The sequence below is a fragment of the Haematobia irritans genome, chromosome 3 (assembly GCF_050003625.1).
Source record: "Haematobia irritans isolate KBUSLIRL chromosome 3, ASM5000362v1, whole genome shotgun sequence".
Taxonomy (NCBI): Eukaryota; Metazoa; Arthropoda; class Insecta; order Diptera; family Muscidae; genus Haematobia; species Haematobia irritans.
The window spans coordinates 10,539,982-10,558,428 of record NC_134399.1 but is presented as its reverse complement, the minus strand read 5'-3'; positions in this window follow the sequence as shown (position 1 = coordinate 10,558,428).

Sequence of the window (18,447 nt, the reverse complement as noted above, 5' to 3'; positions counted from 1 at the left end):
ACGAGAAAAATAAGAGGACGCTTACAATCTCTTTCGTTTTCCTTTTTGTAGTTTGCCAATTTTACACAAAATTAGAACGTGTATGATGCAACAGAGGATTTATAAATAAATTAATATATTAAAAGTTCATATTTGAACAAAAAATTGTGACCAAAATCGCGAAAATACGAAATTTAATTTTGAGCAGCATTGCTCTTTACGAACAACACAAAAGCAAATGCACGAAAATTAATGTTTGGGACTGACTCTTTACGAAAAAATCAAAACGAAATGTCAGAAAATTAATTTTTGGAACTGACACATTTTTTTTAAAGAGAATAGTGGATCATCTATGTATTAAAGGGTCTATGGTTGCTATGGCCAAACAAAGCGAGTCATGTTCACAAAAAGAACATCAAACACCCATAAAAAGCAGAAATACATTTTCCAAAAATGAAATTTGTGGTGCGAGAAGAAAAACAATTTGTTTTTTTCGACCGTCGTTTGACGGGCTTTTCAACTAGAATTCTATGATTTGTGCAAGTTTTATAGGTAAGCGTTTTTCAAAATAAAACCTCCAGCTTTTCTTCAACATCTTCGATAAGATTTTTCTATGCAGCTAAAAATATATATTTATTTATATAAAAATATTCATTCATATTGGGGGGGGTTTGATCCCCCTCATGTCCCCAGAATACGGCATTGTCCAAAACTCGTCGCAAAAGTACCGCCACTATTGAGAAGTTGTTTCAAGCCAAGTTATTACAAAAAAACATCACATGAGTGCAATTATTAGGTGCATTTTTAGATAAATTTAGAACGACCCCAATAAAAGCCCCTTAAAACTATTAGACAAAGTGCATTTTAAGATAGTTGTAGAAGAATCATTGTGGCCAAGTAAAATATAATTGTTGATATTTATTAATTTGAATAAAAATTTATAAATTATTCCAGGTATAACATTTATACGAATAAAAACACTTTGAACATTGTCCTAACAAAGGAATTATGTTGGTTTATATGTTGCAATCCTGCTATATTCGTCTGGTGATCCAGCGTCTATCTGTGTTTATTTTTGATGGAGGCAGCATGCCTGGAAAAATATATGATAAACTATCACTTTATTCAATTTGGAAAGTCGAAAATTATTCACCAATTTACATTTCACAATTTTAATCATAATAACTTTGTTTTCAGCACTTCATTTTCGTTGTTATTAAAATAAATTATAAGCTAGTTGCGCTTGATGTTTCACCAAATATAATACGACAATAGTGATGGCAAAATACTTTCATGTACTTGATACGTTCCCCCATCACAATTGGCCATTGTTGTAGTGTCACTTAAGAGCTGCGGTAGCGATGAGGATGAAAAGGAACTTTGAAATGCTGGCAGGGTTAAATTTAAATCGAAAAATCAAATCGGCAAAGTAGAATTCCATTACCTTTCCTGCCGATGAGACAATCACCGCCTTCTGAATCTACATTCTTATTCTAGTTTATCCATATTCTTAACGAATTCACCACAAATTATCTCATTTCTCATTATATCAGCAAATAGCGTTTTCACCTCATCTAGTGTGAACGTAGTATTAAGGCCTTTACAGACTATAAATTTTTCCGGACGGAATGTCTGTGTTTGTAAAGAATCTTACAGTGTGTCCAATCGATACGACAATTCGTTGATGACGAAATAATCGGTGTGTTATCGATCCCATAAACATGCAGCAATATCGATTATGCCTTCGGACTTCACTTATAATGTGGCCATTATATGGGATATGTTCGACACGACCACTCTCGTGCGGATAAACTCTGCAAGGCGCATTAACATTTCATGTCCGACGTTACCTTTGTACCTTTAACAATTTAATTGCTGTATCTGAAGCACCCTGTTTTTCAATGAACGTCAACGCCGTTTTTTGACATTAGAAGCTGTTACAGTTAGAATCATGACTGTAGTTTATTTCATTTATTTCTACTAACTTAAGTGAGCTGTATATTAAATTCGTAACATAAAGCACATTTCACTTGCATTCAAAAATGCTACCACTTTTCTGTAACAATTGCTTTCGCCGCCAAGTATTTGAACCTAACTTGCAATTTTTCATTTCCACTTGTGCTCACGTTCTCTGTGAAGTTTGTGTACCAAAGTGTCCCGTTTGTCAAAAGAATTACAAACCATATCCCATTAATCAAGAAATGCCCCAGGAAGTGAAGAAATATTTTGAGATTCCACAAGAAAGTAATCGCAAATACAAGAAAATAATGCGATTCCAGCATGAACAACAACGTCGTTTGGAAGAATACCTAAATGGTCAACGTTGTGAACAAAATGGACAGCATCAACAAAGCGTGCCAGAGAGCTATGACAATGCGAAGCAGAGAAATAATAATGGAGTACGAACTTTGAAACCCAATATAATAGGATCACAATATAGGCCTCGATATCCCAATAATGAAATGGCCAAGAACACAAAAATTCCAAATGTTTATGCACCACAATTCTCATCTCCGGCGCCCAATATACCCCAGAATATTGCAAGCGCTGTGAATAAATTTTCAAATGTTTATGCACCACAATTCTCCTCTCCAGCTTCCAAGTTACCCATGAAAGCTAATACCAACCCTGTGAATAATGAATATATGTCACGACCTCGCCGGCGAAATATATCAACACATTTACTGCCTAGTCCAGAGCGAAAGAAATTTAAAGATACCCATATCAATTATCAATAAAGGTCAAGACATACAAAGATGGCGTCGAACATAATGAATTGCTAACATTTTTTTAACATTCTTGAATTTCAATTAGTTTTCTATGAATTTTTATAATTTTATTGTGTCAAAAAATCTGAAATTTTTATTTCTTGTAATCTTGCTCGTATATTTCTAACAACATAAACAATAAAATAATATGCATTATTTATTAACACCTATGAGACAACTTTATTCAAAATTTTCTCTCAATTGCCTATAAGACCGTTACAATTACAACAACCACATTAATAAAAAATACAAATAAAACACAGGGTGTGCAATTATATTCAAAGATTTTCTCTCAATTGCCTATAAGACCGTTACAATTACAACAACCACATTAATTAAAAATACAAATAAAACACAGGGTGTGCAATTATATTCAAAGATACAATGTTGCCAATGCGCTCGCGGAAAATAGAGACAATACGCCATTTATACTGCACTTTTGTTTTCTAATGATTTCTACTGTTTCGAACCAGTGTTGCCACATTTTTTATATAGAATATACAAATAAAAGTTAGAACAGCACATATTGGGCATATTTTGAGGTGAGGTTGATGCTATTACGAATATACAAAATCAGTAGTGGGATTCTGTATTTCTTCACGATAATCGCATCGTTTACGTTGTCTACGAAAAAACGTGTTTGCACTAACGATCGTGTCATTCTGTAACTAATATGTAGCAACTGTTGTTTAAGCTGTGCTGCGCTTGGCAACCCTGCTACGAAAAACGGTGGAATGACAAAAAAAGTTTGCAAAATTGGAAATTGTATGGAAATTGAAAAGAAATACACAAATCCGGAAGAGAAAAATGGGTGATATTCTCAACTTATATGAAATTTCCTTTAATTTAAGACCATTTAAGGCAGTTCCGCCCGACAAAATTCCTAGAACGGCTTAGAACCTTCAGATTTTTAAAATATTGCAGAAAACTCTTTTTGTAATAGAGAAGGGATAAATTTTTTCCTATTAAAAGTAGCGTACATAATTAAAGACCCTATTTTGCATGAATGAAATTTTCTGCTGATAACGTGAATTCATTAGAGAAAATAAACAACCAAAAAATCTTCGTTGTTTACTTAATGAAGTATTTATTGTTATCTCCACAGAAAACAACACAGCTGATTTTAAACGATTGTAAATGTAGTTTAAAACGTCTACCAAATACCTTGGATGTTATTTTTCTTGTTATCCCATCTTAACGATGCGATTCATCATTAAAATTGAATACAGAATCCCACTACAGGTTTATGCGCCTTGCAGACTATAAGTTTATCCGGACGACAGGGGTCGTGTCGAACATATCCTATGTACCCTCCACCATGGATTGCGTAGAAACTTCTACTGAAGACTGTCATCCACAATCGAATTACTTGGGTTGCGGTAACACTTGCCGATGGCAAGGTATCTTAAAAACTTCCTAACACCGTCTTCTAAATTACAAGGTAGTCCATACGTAGTATATATTAAACTAAAAAAGACCGATTAAATAAGTATATAATTAAGTGTAAAGTTTCTATAGAAATAAAATTTTGACAAAATAAAATTTTGACAACATTTTCTATAGAAGTAAAATTTGGAAAACATTTTCTATAGAAATAAAATTTTGAGAAAATTTTCTATATAAAAAAAAACTTTTGACAAAATTTTCTATAGAAATAAAATTTTTACAAAATTTTCTATAGAAATAACATTTTGACAATGTTTTCCATAAAAATAAAATTTTGGTAGATTATTTTTGGCTCGAGTGGCAACCATGAATATGAACCGATATGGACCAATTTTTGTGTGATTTGGGATCGCATATATATATCTATAGACCGAAATGGACCAATTTTGGCATGGATATTAGCGGCCTTATACTAACACCACGTTGCAAATTTCAACCGGATCGGATGAATTTTGCTCCTACAAGAGGCTCCGGAGGACAAATCTGTGAATCGATTTATATGGGGCTATATATAATTATGGACCGATATGGACCAATTTTCGCATGGTCATTAGAGAACATATACCAACACCATGTACCAAATTTCAGCCGGATCGGATGAAATTTTCGTTTCTTAGAGGCTCCGCAAGCCAAATCGGGGGATCGGTTTATATGGGGGCTATATATAATTATGGACCGATGTGGACCAATTTTTGCATGGTTGTTAGAGACCATATACTAACACCATGTACCAAATTTCAGCCGGATCGGATGAAATTTGCTTCACTTAAAGCGATCGCAATCCAAATCGGGGGATCGGTTTATATGGGGGCTATATGTAATTATGGACCGATATGGACCAATTTTTGCATGGTTATTAGAGACCATATACTAACACCATGTACCAAATTTCAGCCGGATCGGATGAAATTTGCCTCTCTTAGAGCGACCGCAAGCCAAATTTGGGGGTCCGTTTATATGGGGGCTATACGTAAAAGTGGACCGATATGACCCATTTGCAATACCATCCGACCTACATAAATAACAACTACTTGTGCCAAGTTTCAAGTCGATAGCTTGTGTCGTTCGGAAGTTAGCGTGATTTCAACAGACGGACGGACGGACGGACGGACGGACGGACGGACATGCTCAGATCGACTCAGAATTTCGCCACGACCCAGAATATATATACGTTATGGGGTCTTAGAGCAATATTTCGATGTGTTACAAACGGAACGACAAAGTTAATATACCCCCATCCTATGGTGGAGGGTATAAAAAGCTATCCTATAGGCTGAAACGGAGATGGCCTGTGTTTTCCGAGATTTTCAAGATTGCATGTTGAAAGAAAAATCTTCATGCCTCTGAAGTTGTACGGAATATTGGTCGACTCCATTCTAATATTTCACATCGCAAACCATTGGGATTTATCGGTAACTGTAGTTATCAAAGTTCCATTTCATTTTCATCGCTACCACAGACTCGTACGTATCAAAAAGCACGAATTGTACATGAATGTATTTTGCCATCACTATTGTCACAAACGCCATTTTATGAAACACCAAACGCAACTAGCTTATTATAAATTATTTAAATAAAAACGAAAATGAAGTGCCGAAAACATAGTTATTACGCTTAAAATTGTGAAAGGTATATTGGTGAGCAATTTTCGTCTTTCCAAATGGAATAAAGTGATAGTTTTTCAAATATTTTTCCAGACACGCTACCTCCATCAAGAATAAACACTGTTAGACGCTGGAGCATCAACCGAATATAGCAGAATGCAACTTATAAATCAACATAATTTCTTTGTTAAGACATTATGTTCAATATGTTTTTATTCGTATATATAATTTATAAATTTTTACTCAAATTAATAAACGTCTAAACAATCGTATTTTACTTGACCACAATGATTCTTTTACAATTATCATAAAATGTACTTTGTCTAACAGTTTGAACTCTTAGCTGCGTCGTTCTAAATTTGTCTAAAAAGGCACCTAACAATTGCACTCATGCGATGCTTTTTTGTGGTAACTTGGCGTGGTACAACTTCTCAATAGTGACGCCCTTTTTGCGATGAGTTTTGGATAACGTATACGACTGTTTTCGACGTGGTGGAGATTCTCAGAAGCGCCGTCAAATTCAAAAAATGTTGGCAGGGTGGAAAGTCGAAATTCCCATTTATTCTAAATTCAAATATACGCACCGTTTGTTCAAATAAATAACGCGATAGCTATGAGAAATCATTTTTTATGTTATTTTCCCATCCCTATGTTCTTCAAACCCTTTGTTTATTCGTTTTTCCTATGAAATTTATTTCAATAATTTGACATATATTTTGAAAAGAGTATGTTCAGTCAGAGCATATTCCAAATTAGGGGCGTTTACATTATTAAATTGAATTGTGTTTTTGTAGGAAAACTTGTGTTTTTGAACATGATTTTTTGTATGGGGAAAACGACTCGTTTTGAAATGCTTATAAAGGGAAAACATTTCAAACCGCAATACATGCTTGGTGAAAACGCGGTATAAGGAGTATTGGTCGATACCATTCTCACGTTTTACATCGGACACCATTGGGATTTATTTGTACCTGTAGTTTTTCCAATATCGATTTTCCCAGATTTTTTCCTATATCGAAAAAAAGGCTGCTGAATCGCTGTTGATGAGGCCGTTATTCAGAAGCGATATCAGCTTCTTCATCGACAGTCAGGCAGCTATAAAGGCATTGTGCAGTGCTGACATAAGGTCTAGGGTATTCAGCCGCTGTCGTCGAGAACTCAAGGTTCTCACTGAACAGCATAATATAACTCTGTGCTGGGTACCTGGGCACTATGGGATAATAGGAAATGAGAAAGCGGATGTGCTGGCTAAGGAGGGTGCTCGTGGAACGAACAACGTCCTAGCGGATGTTTCTCCTCCACTATCTTCTTATCATTACAGGATAGAGGTTAAATATGATGAGCAATGGCGAAGATGCTGGGTCTCTTCGGATGGTTGCGAGCAAACCAAGTTGATATGGGATGAAAAGAAACGTAGGAACTGTGAAATTTTGTTGTCGATGAACAGAGAGGAATTACGGCCATTGATTGGTATCATAACAGGACATAACGCACTTGGGAAACACATGGTAAGAATAGGACTTAAAGACGATATCTGTAGATGGTGCCTGGACCCGGAAGTTACGGAGGACTCGTACCACTTCCTGTGTCAGTGCCCAGCTTTATCCTTTAAGGTGAGTACTATGTTCGGGGTTTTCACCAAAACACTAAATTAAAAGTACAAATATATTTAGGAAGACAATTATATTTTGATCAAGTCTTGCAAAATAATGGATGGAAAAGATCCAAGCAATTGATTGTAAATAATTTTATATTTCTAAATTAATTAATTAAAAAAAGTAACCGTGAAAACAAGCTGGTTTTCAGCTTGAAAACTGAACATAGTACTCAGCTTTAGAAGAAACAAGATACTGGGCTCCTTTTTCTTTCAGGCTCTCACTGATCTGTGGGAGTGCAGCTTAAGGAACATACTTGCATTCATCAGGGCCTCTGGTTGGTTATTCTGAGATTTCTTTCAAAGAGAACGAGCAGGTGGAAGTTTCTGGGACAAAGCGGACCGCATCGGAAGGAGAAAGATTGAAAAATCACATCGAGGGATCACAATGGACCTATACTGGTCTAAGTGGGCATCAATTCAAGAAAATTGATGTCACCCTCTACAACCTAACCTATATCGAACGAACCCTACGCCCACTTTCTTGCACCGACCATGGGACCACATCTCCATTACGTAGGGATAGCGTACCCACCATCTTTAACCCTGGAAAGTCATGCTTATGTTTTGTACACTAACGTCATCATTCGTCATTTTGACTACGGCTTGTTTCAACCAGGGCTGTGAAGTCGAGTCAATTTTGCTCGACTCCGGCTCCGACTCCGACTCCAGCATTTCTTATTAGCCTCGACTCCGACTCCGGAGTCGACTCCAGGTGGTGTACCTAAATCTCATTTTAACAGTATTCCAATAGTAGTGTAGTGTTCCAAAAATAGACCGATATATGTCCAAAAGAACTCTAATTTTAAATTTTGATACGACTCGACGACAAACCTCAGCATTTTAGGAATGTAAGGTTAGGTTAGGTGACAGCCCGATGTATCAGGCTCACTTAGACTATTCAGTCCATTGTGATACCACATTGGTGAACTTCTCTCTTATCACTAAGTGCTGCCCGATTCCATGTTAAGCTCAATGACAAGAAGGGTGTGAAGTTAAAGTTGTTTTTAAAGTTGTTTTTAGCCAAGACACAAACCACCAGAAAAATTTTTAATTTTCACTTTTCAGCGAAAATTCGCACAAAATCAAACGAATTTCATCTTGATTTGTTGCTGTTTGACTAAAAGCAATAAAATATGAACACATTTTGTTAATTATTTTATATTTAGACCTTTAAACTATAGGGAGTTAAAACCCAAAAATACGACTAAACTGTTCAAAGCTGATTTTGGCTATTTCTGATAGACGATAATGAACCAAAGGGGGTACACGTTGGTTACCCCAACTGAGGAGCGTACCCCAGTGACAAGCCCATGGGCGTACGTAACCTGTGAGAGGAGAAATCAGGGGGGGTTCAAATCAACTTTATGTCTATTTTTGAACGCATTATGAATACAATTTCTTTTAAATTTTAAAACCAGTAGACAGCCCAGACTGAGTAGAAAGCTACAGTTGCATTTCCATAACCGTAGCGTATTAAAATTTTAAAAGGGGGGCTAAGTAATTTTAGTAAAAATTTCGATATGGATTTTCGCCTATTTACACCCCACGACAACGAACTAAAGTGGGTATACACAGGTAGCTGCACCCTTGGAACATCCCCCAGTGAAAGCCCCATGAGCGTAGCTCATCTGTGAACGGAGAAAAGTCAAAGGGGGTAAAAGTACTTTTTGTTACAATTTCAACTATTGTCAACACCGATTTTCACCCATTTACACCCCACGACAACGAACTAAAGTGGGTATACGTAGGTAGCTGCACCCTTAGAGCATCCCCCAGTGAAAGCCCCACGGGCGTAGCTCATCTGTGAACAGAGAAAAGTCAAAGGGGATAAAAGTACTTTTTGTTACAATTTCAACTATTTTCAACACCGATTTTCACCTATTTACACCCCACGACAACGAACTAAAGTGGGTATACGTAGGTAGCTGCACCCTTGGAACATCCCCCAGTGAAAGCCCCATGAGCGTAGCTCATCTGTAAACGGAGAAAAGTCAAAGGGGGTAAAAGTACTTTTTGTTACAATTTCAACTATTTTCAACACCGATTTTCACCTATTTACACCCCACGACAACGAACTAAAGTGGGTATACGTAGGTAGCTGCGCTCTTGGAGCATCCCCCAGTGAAAGCCCCACGGGCATAGCTCATCTGTGAACGGAGAAAAGTCAAAGGGGGTAAAAGTACTTTTTGTTACAATTTCAACTATTTTAAACACCGATTTTCACCTATTTACACCCCACGACAACGAACTAAGGTGGGTATACGTAGGTAGCTGCGCTCTTGGAGCATCCCCCAGTGAAAGCCCCATGGGCGTAGCTCATCTGTGAAAGGAGAAAACACAATGGGGGTAAATGTTATATTTGTCACAATTTCAACACTGATTTTCGCCTAGTTACACCCCACGACAACGAACTAAAGTGGGTATACGTAGATAGCTGCACTCTTGGATCATCCCCCAGTGAAAGCCCCATGGGCGTAGCTCATCTGTGACCGGAGAAAAGTCAAAGGGGGTAAAAGTACTTTTTGTTACAATTTCAACTATTTTCAACACCGATTTTCGCCTATTTACACCCCACGACAACGAACTAAAGTGGGTATACACAGGTAGCTGCACCCTTGGAACATCCCCCAGTGAAAGCCCCATGAGCGTAGCTTATCTGTGAACGGAGAAAAAAATCAAAGGGGGTAAAAGTACTTTTTGTTACAATTTCAACTATTTTCAACACCGATTTTCACCTATTTACACCCCACGACAATGAACTAAAGTGGATATACGCAGGTAGCTGCACCCTTGGAACATCCCCCAGTGAAAGCCCCATGAGCGTAGCTCATCTGTGAACGGAGAAAAGTCAAAGGGGGTAAAAGTACTTTTTGTTACAATTTCAACTATTTTCAACACCGATTTTCACCTATTTACACCCCACGACAACGAACTAAAGTGGGTATACGTAGGTAGCTGCGCTCTTGGAGCATCCCCCAGTGAAAGCCCCACGGGCATAGCTCATCTGTGAACGGAGAAAAGTCAAAGGGGGTAAAAGTACTTTTTGTTACAATTTCAACTATTTTAAACACCGATTTTCACCTATTTACACCCCACGACAACGAACTAAGGTGGGTATACGTAGGTAGCTGCGCTCTTGGAGCATCCCCCAGTGAAAGCCCCACGGGCATAGCTCATCTGTGAACGGAGAAAAGTCAAAGGGGGTAAAAGTACTTTTTGTTACAATTTCAACTATTTTAAACACCGATTTTCACCTATTTACACCCCACGACAACGAACTAAGGTGGGTATACGTAGGTAGCTGCGCTCTTGGAGCATCCCCCAGTGAAAGCCCCATGGGCGTAGCTCATCTGTGAAAGGAGAAAACACAATGGGGGTAAATGTTATATTTGTCACAATTTCAACACTGATTTTCGCCTAGTTACACCCCACGACAACGAACTAAAGTGGGTATACGTAGATAGCTGCACTCTTGGATCATCCCCCAGTGAAAGCCCCATGGGCGTAGCTCATCTGTGACCGGAGAAAAGTCAAAGGGGGTAAAAGTACTTTTTGTTACAATTTCAACTATTTTCAACACCGATTTTCGCCTATTTACACCCCACGACAACGAACTAAAGTGGGTATACACAGGTAGCTGCACCCTTGGAACATCCCCCAGTGAAAGCCCCATGAGCGTAGCTTATCTGTGAACGGAGAAAAAAATCAAAGGGGGTAAAAGTACTTTTTGTTACAATTTCAACTATTTTCAACACCGATTTTCACCTATTTACACCCCACGACAATGAACTAAAGTGGATATACGCAGGTAGCTGCACCCTTGGAACATCCCCCAGTGAAAGCCCCATGAGCGTAGCTCATCTGTGAACGGAGAAAAGTCAAAGGGGGTAAAAGTACTTTTTGTTACAATTTCAACTATTTTCAACACCGATTTTCACCTATTTACACCCCACGACAACGAACTAAAGTGGGTATACGTAGGTAGCTGCGCTCTTGGAGCATCCCCCAGTGAAAGCCCCACGGGCATAGCTCATCTGTGAACGGAGAAAAGTCAAAGGGGGTAAAAGTACTTTTTGTTACAATTTCAACTATTTTAAACACCGATTTTCACCTATTTACACCCCACGACAACGAACTAAGGTGGGTATACGTAGGTAGCTGCGCTCTTGGAGCATCCCCCAGTGAAAGCCCCATGGGCGTAGCTCATCTGTGAAAGGAGAAAACACAATGGGGGTAAATGTTATATTTGTCACAATTTCAACACTGATTTTCGCCTATTTAGACCCCACGACAACGAACTAAAGTGGGTATACGTAGATAGCTGCACTCTTGGATCATCCCCCAGTGAAAGCCCCATGGGCGTAGCTCATCTGTGACCGGAGAAAAGTCAAAGGGGGTAAAAGTACTTTTTGTTACAATTTCAACTATTTTCAACACCGATTTTCGCCTATTTACACCCCACGACAACGAACTAAAGTGGGTATACACAGGTAGCTGCACCCTTGGAACATCCCCCAGTGAAAGCCCCATGAGCGTAGCTCATCTGTGAACGGAGAAAAGTCAAAGGGGGTAAAAGTACTTTTTGTTACAATTTCAACTATTTTCAACACTGATTTTCACCTATTTACACCCCACGACAACGAACTAAAGTGGGTATACGTAGGTAGCTGCACTCTTGGAGCATCCCCCAGTGAAAGCCCCATGGGCGTACCTCATCTGTTAACAGAGAAAAGTCAAAGGGGATAAAAGTACTTTTTGTTAGAACATCAACTATTTTCAACACCGATTTTCACCTATTTACACCCCACGACAACGAACTAAAGTGGGTATACGTAGGTAGCTGCGCTTTTGGAGCATCCCCCAGTGAAAGCCCCATGGGCGTAGCTCATCTGTGAAAGGAGAAAACACAATGGGGGTAAATGTTATATTTGTCACAATTTCAACGCTGATTTTCGCCTAGTTACACCCCACTACAATGAACTAATGTGGGTATACGTAGGTAGCTGCACTCTTGGAGCATCCCCCAGTGAAAGCCCCATGGGCGTAGCTCATCTGTGAACGGAGAAAAGTCAAAGGGGGTAAAAGTACTTTTTGTTACAATTTCAACTATTTTCAACACCAATTTTCACGTATTTACACCCCACGACAACGAACTAAAGTGGGTATACGTAGGTAGCTGCACTCTTGGAGCATCCCCCAGTGAAAGCCCCATGAGCGTAGCTCATCTGTGAACGGAGAAAAGTTAATGGGGGTAAAAGTACTTTTTGTTAGAACATCAACTATTTTCAACACTGATTTTCGCCTATTTAGACCCCACGACAACGAACTAAAGTGGGTCGACGTAGGTAGCTGCACCCTTGGAGCATCCCCCATTGAAATCCCCATGGGCATACCTAATCTGTGAACGGAGGAAAGTCAAGGAGCGCTAAAACATTTTTTCAGTACTCTATAGCGGCAAATTTTTTTTTTTAACAAAGGTTTCATATGTGTTCCAGTAATATTTGTTTTCGCTTAGTCATGATTTTATCGAATCTATATATTATTATCCTTGAATCATTTATTTAAAAAATTTAAATATTTATTGTTGAAAGTTTAATATTTCTACTCGATCATTTTTGCTAACAAAGTTCGCGAACAGAACTATTGTCACTAGAGTTCATACACGGTGTAGATGCCAAGTAAGAAGAAGATTATTAAAATTGCGCGCTTTTGATACTGCGTGTAGTTTAATATAACTTTAAACGTGAAAGACAAGGATGGCAATATAGAGTACCTTGCCGCCCTTTTTTGTTTTGAAACATTTCAATATATCCAATGTGCAAAACAAGGACGGAGGTATAATTATAGCATTTTGCCGCCCTTTGCCAACATTCTAATGCGAATGCCAACCCAGTAGAATAAATATACTTTATCTTTGCTAATGAAGCTAATATTGTAATATTGTTTATGTAGTTGTTTTGTATAGGACTTCTATTATGATACAACAAAATTTCATTAGCAAAATAAGATATGCATTTTTTATGGGCAATGGTAATTTCGCACGATATTCGACAAATCTGTGGCGTCTGAACGACACACAGTAACTATTGGATTTCCAAAATTTTGTCTCGTTTAGTTGGCACCACTTTTCACATGATTGTAACCTAGGGCACAAACATGCAAAGATAATCGAATTCTATTGCAAAACACCAAAAAACCCAAAAATATATATATTTATTTCATGTATTCTAGATAAAAAGCCATAAATACAAGTAATTGAATTTTATAAGGAGAATTATTAGATGCGCACATCGTTATACGGAGGCAAACATGTATATGAAGTAGCGTTCATATTACATGATTAGTTGTACAACTTTTTGGAAATACCATGTGCATTATACCGCGTCCAGATAATAAGTTTATCAGGACGCAATGTTGTTGTACAGAATGACTAAAAAATCGATAAATGTGTTGTCGATCACATTAACAAGTAGCAGTATCGATTATGATATCGGACATAACTTAAAAGTGTGGTCAATATTTTTGACTCGATTACTGTCGTCTGTAGTGTGATTCTGTATTCAATTTTAACGATGAATCGCATAGTTAAGATGGGATAACAAGAAAAGTAACATCAAAGCTATTCGGTAGATGTTTTAAACTATATTTACAATCGTTTAAAATCAGCTGTGTTGTTTTCTGTGCAGATAATAATAAATACATCGTTAAGTAAACCACGAAGATTTTTTGGTTGTTTGTTTTCTCTAATAAATTGACGTTATGAGCAGAAAATTTCATTCATGCAAAATAGGGTCTTTAATTATGTCGGTTAGTTTTAATAGATCCCTTCTCTATTACAAAAGAGTTTTCAGCAATATTTTAAAAATCCGAAGGTACTAAGCCGTTCTCAGAATTTTGTCGGTCGGAACTGCCTTGAATGGTCTTAAATTAAAGGGAATTTCATATAGATTTTTGCTCTTCCGGCTTGTGTATTTCTTTTAAATATCCAAACAATTTTACAAACTGTTTTTGTCATTCCACCGTTTTTCGTAGCAGGGTTGCCAAGCGCAACGCAGATTAAACAACAGTTGCTACAGATTAGTTACAGAATGACACGATCGTTAGTGCAACCACGTTTTTTCGTAGACAACGTAAACGTTGCGATTATCGTGAAGAAATAAAGAATCCCACTACAGGATAAACTTATAATCTGGACGGCTCATTATATGGCATCCCCAAAATTTTGTACAAATAATCTTGTAATGTGAACGCTTCTTCATATACATGTTTGCCTCCGTATAACGATGTGCGCGTCCTAATAATTCTCCTTATAAAATTCAATTACTTGTATTTATGGCTTTTTATCTAGAATACATGAAATAAATATATATATTTTTGGGTTTTTTGGTGTTTTGCAATAGAATTCGATTATCTTTGCATGTTTGTGCCCTAGGTTACAATCATGTGAAAAGTGGTGCCAACTAAACGAGACAAAATTTTGGAAATCCAATAGTTACTGTGTGTCGTTCAGACGCCACAGATTTGTCGAATATCGTGCGAAATTACCATTGCCCATAAAAAATGCATATCTTATTTTGCTAATGAAATTTTGTTGTATCATAATAGAAGTCCTATAAACAACAACTACATAAACAATATTACAATATTAGCTTCATTAGCAAAGATAAAGTATATTTATTCTACTGGGTTGGCATTCGCATTAAAATGTTGGTAAAGGGCGGCAAAATGCTATAATTATACCTCCGTCCTTGTTTTGCACATTGGATATATTTAAATGTTTCAAAACAAAAAAGGGCGGCATGGTACTCTATATTGCCATCCTTGTCTTTCACGTTTAAAGTTATATTAAACTACACGCAGTATCAAAAGCGCGCAATTTTAATAATCTTCTTCTTACTTGGCATCTACACCGTGTATGAACTCTAGTGACAATAGTTCTGTTCGCGAACTTTGTTAGCAAAAATGATCGAGTAGAAATATTAAACTTTCAACAATAAATATTTAATTTTTTTAAATAAATGATTCAAGGATAATAATATATAGATTCGATAAAATCATGACTAAGCGAAAACGAATATTACTGGTACACATATTAAACCTTTGTTAAAAAAAATTTGCCGCTATAGAGTACTGAAAAAATATTTTAGCGCTCCTTGACATTCCTCCGTTCACAGATTAGGTATGCCCATGGGGATTTCGATGGGGGATGCTCCAAGGGTGCAGCTACCTACGTCGACCCACTTTAGTTCGTTGTCGTGGGGTCTAAATAGGCGAAGATCAGTGTTGAAAATAGTTGATGTTCTAACAAAAAGTACTTTTACCCCCATTAACTTTTCTCCGTTCATAGATGAGGTACGCCCATGGGGCTTTCACTGGGGGATGCTCCAAGGGTGCAGCTACCTACGTATACCCACTTTAGTTCGTTGTCGTGGGGTGTAAATAGGTGAAAATCGGTGTTGAAAATAGTTGAAATTGTAACAAAAAGTACTTTTACCCCCTTTGACTTTTCTCCGTTCTCAGATGAGCTACGCCCATGGGGCTTTCACTGTGGGATGCTCCAAGAGTGCAGCTATCTACGTATACCCACTTTAGTTCGTTGTCGTGTGGTGTAACTAGGCGAAAATCAGTGTTGAAATTGTGACAAATATAACATTTACCCCCATTGTGTTTTCTCCTCTCACAGATGAGCTACGCCCATAGGGCTTTCACTGGGGGATGCTCCAAGAGCGCAGCTACCTACGTATACCCACTTTGGTTCGTTGTCGTGGGGTGTAAATAGGTGAAAATCGGTGTTGAAAATAGTTGAAATTGTAACAAAAAGTACTTTTACCCCTTTTGAATTTTCTCCGTTCACAGATGAGCTACACCCATATGGCTTTCACTGGGGGATGCTCCAAGGGTGCAGCTACCTACGTATACCCACTTTAGTTCGTTGTCGTGGGGTGTAAATAGGTGAAAATCGGTGTTGAAAATAGTTGAAATTGTAACAAAAAGTACTTTTACCCCCTTTGACTTTTCTCCGTTCACAGATGAGCTACGCCCATGGGGCTTTCACTGGGGGATGTTCCAAGGGTGCAGCTACCTACGTATACCCACTTTAGTTCGTTGTCGTGGGGTGTAAATAGGTGAAAATCGGTGTTGAAAATAGTTGAAATTGTAACAAAAAGTACTTTTACCCCCTTTGACTTTTCTCCGTTCACAGATGAGCTACGCCCATAGGGCTTTCGCTGGGGGATGCTCTAAGGGTGCAGCTACCTACGTATACCCACTTTAGTTCGTTGTCGTGGGGTGTAAATAGGTGAAAATCGGTGTTGAAAATAGTTGAAATTGTAACAAAAAGTACTTTTACCCCCTTTGACTTTTCTCCGTTCTCAGATGAGCTACGCCCATAGGGCTTTCACTGGGGGATGCTCCAAGAGCGCAGCTACCTACGTATACCCACTTTGGTTCGTTGTCGTGGGGTGTAAATAGGTGAAAATCGGTGTTGAAAATAGTTGAAATTGTAACAAAAAGTACTTTTACCCCCTTTGACTTTTCTCCGTTCACAGATGAGCTACGCCCATGGGGCTTTCACTGGGGGATGCTCTAAGGGTGCAGCTACCTACGTATACCCACTTTAGTTCGTTGTCGTGGGTTGTAAATAGGTGAAAATCGGTGTTGAAAATAGTTGAAATTGTAACAAAAAGTACTTTTACCCCCTTTGACTTTTCTCCGTTCACAGATGAGCTACGCTCATGGGGCTTTCACTTTCCAAGTGTGCAGCTACCTGCGTATACCCACTTTAGTTCGTTGTCGTGGGGTGTAAATAGGCGAAAATCCATATCGAAATTTTTACTAAAATTACTTAGCCCCCCTTTTAAAATTTTAATACGCTACGGTTATGGAAATGCAACTGTAGCTTTCTACTCAGTCTGGGCTGTCTACTGGTTTTAAAATTTAAAAGAAATTGTATTCATAATGCGTTCAAAAATAGACATAAAGTTGATTTGAACCCCCCCCTGATTTCTCCTCTCACAGGTTACGTACGCCCATGGGCTTTTCACTGGGGTACGCTCCTCAGGTGGGGTAACCAACGTGTACCCTCTTTGGTTCATTATCGTCTATCAGAAATAGCCAAAATCAGCTTTGAACAGTTTAGTCGTATTTTTGGGTTTTAACTCCCTATAGTTTAAAGGTCTAAATATAAAATAATTAACAAAATGTGTTCATATTTTATTGCTTTTAGTCAAACAGCAACAAATCAAGATGAAATTCGTTTGATTTTGTGCGAATTTTCGCTGAAAAGTGAAAATTAAAAATTTTTCTGGTGGTTTGTGTCTTGGCTAAAAACAACTTTAAAAACAACTTTAACTTCACACCCTTAATGACAAGGGACCTCCTTTTTATAGCCGAGTCCGAACAGCGTTCCACATTGCAGTGAAACCACTTAGAGAAGCTTTGAAACTCTCAGAAATGTCACAAGCATTACTGAGGTGGGATAATCCACCGCTGAAAAACTTTTTGGTGTTCGGTCGAAGCAGGAATCGAACCCACGACCTTGTGTATGCAAGGCGGGCATGCTAACCATTGCACTACGGTGGCTCCCTAGGGATGTAAGGAACTCTACATTTTAATTTCAGGCCTATAAATTAAAATACGACACAAGACTATATAGAGACCACATCGAAATATGGGTATTTAGATAACAACAATGAATTTATAAAAGCACAAAATTTCAAAAAAAATTACTAGGCTTCCAGAAGTTTTAGAAGTAAAATCCTGGTATTGGTCTATAAAGCCATTTTATAAAAAATAAAACAATATAAAAAAGAAAAATACACAAAAATCAAAATTTTGGGCTACTCAGATAGAAAGTTTAGATGTTAAAAAATGTAATGTGTCGGATATATAAAATAAATATAAACTGCCAGAAATAAGGACGGGCGGAATTTTAAATAACCACTATCATACAACAGATGACAGGAATAGCTGGATAGTTACGAATATTGTTTCT